We start from the raw sequence: 1,640 nt of genomic DNA on the forward strand, positions 1-1,640 counted from the left end.
TTCTAAGTCTAGGGGACTGATGACCTCAGAAGTCCCTTAGTGCTTAGAGCCATTTGAACCATTTTGAACGGCAATCACATTAATGTGACGACCAGCTGTTTTCATCGTCAACGTGCAATAACCAAGCACGGACGTCAGGTGCCAGCACTAGCAGTGGAGGGGGAGGGGGGCGGAATACAAAGTGTGTCCGGGGGGGGGGGGGGGGTGGCGTAATTTTCGTAATGTGAGAACGGAGCCAAATATTTGACGTCCAGGAGAGTACGATCATCGAAATTCGGGCCAGGGATGGAAGTATTTCGGAAACTGCTAACTGTTCAGGTGTCGCCGTGTTTAAAGTATACCGCCCGTGGCCAAATGGCGCTATCAGTGAACTGTGACACGAGCCCGAACAACAGGGGACTGTCGTACTAGGAACTAAACTAAAACTCCTCCCGAACAGGCCATGCAGGCCCGACGGCACCAACCGGCTGCCGTGTCGTCCTCAGCACAAGGCGTCACTGGATGCAGATATGGAGGGGAATGTGGTCAGCACACCGCTCTCCCGGCCGTATGTCAGTTTACGAGACCGGAGCCGCTACCTCTCAGTCAGGCATCTCCTCAGTTTTCCTCACAAGCGCTGAGTGCTCCCCGCTTGCCAACAGCGCTCGGCAGACCGGATGGTCACCCATCCAAGTGCTAGCCCAGCCCGACAGCGCCTAACTTCGGTGATCTAACGGGTACCGGTGTGACCACTGCGGCAAAGCCGTTGGCGAAGTACTAGGACATGTATTAAGACTCCGAAATAGTGCATTGATAAAGGCTGGTTACTAGCTGAAATCTAGCGTTGCTTTAATGAAACCTAAAAAGAAAGGATGACTGATTGCTGTGCTCCATCATTTTGAAAGTCATATCACAGTCTTTGTGCGCATTCAACATTCCTAATGGAAAGTAACCTGATGAAAATGGCGGTATCCAAAACCGGCGCCGTGATGCATCACGGGCCATAGATGACAGGGGTCAACGACCGGTGCGATAAAGTGTACGAGCGAACAGACGTGCAACTGTTGAGCAACTGACCGACCAGAAGAACCTAGGAACTACGAAAAGTGTCTTCTCAACGACCGTTCAGCGAACTTTGCTGGGTATTGACCATGCGCCCACGCTGACAGCTGTTCACCGACGACTACGGCCAGAATTTCCTCACCAGTCCCGCACTAGGACGTCCGCTGTATGGCGACAGCTGGCCTTTTCAGGTGAATCACGTTTTACGCTACACGCCGTTGGTACGTATGGCGTGAAACGTGTGTGTGGTGTCACCGCCAGACACCATACTTGCTAGGTGGTAGCCTTTAAATCGGCCGCGGTCCGTTAGTATACGTCGGACCCGCGTGTCGCCGCTGTCAGTGATTGCAGACCGAGCGCCACCACACGGCAGGTCTAGAGAGACGTTCCTAGCATTCGCCCCAGTTGTACAGCCGACGTTAATAGCAATGGTTCACTGACAAATACGCTCTCATTTGCCGAGACGATAGTTAGCATAGCATTCAGCTACGTCATTTGCTACGACCTAGCAAGGCGCCATTACCAGTTAATATTGAAATTATAAAACATGTACCGTCAAGAGCGATGTTCTCCAATTATGGATTAAAGTATTACATCAA

At 51.8% G+C, this 1,640-nt stretch overlaps 1 pseudogene; it reads right to left on the minus strand.

Moving 5' to 3' along the window:
- Positions 1–632: 632 nt before the first annotated feature.
- LOC124719266 lies at positions 633–750 on the minus strand (annotated as a pseudogene).
- Between the last annotated feature and the right edge of the window lie 890 nt (positions 751–1,640).

This window comes from Schistocerca piceifrons, chromosome 10 (assembly GCF_021461385.2).
Source record: "Schistocerca piceifrons isolate TAMUIC-IGC-003096 chromosome 10, iqSchPice1.1, whole genome shotgun sequence".
NCBI classification, from domain to species: Eukaryota; Metazoa; Arthropoda; class Insecta; order Orthoptera; family Acrididae; genus Schistocerca; species Schistocerca piceifrons.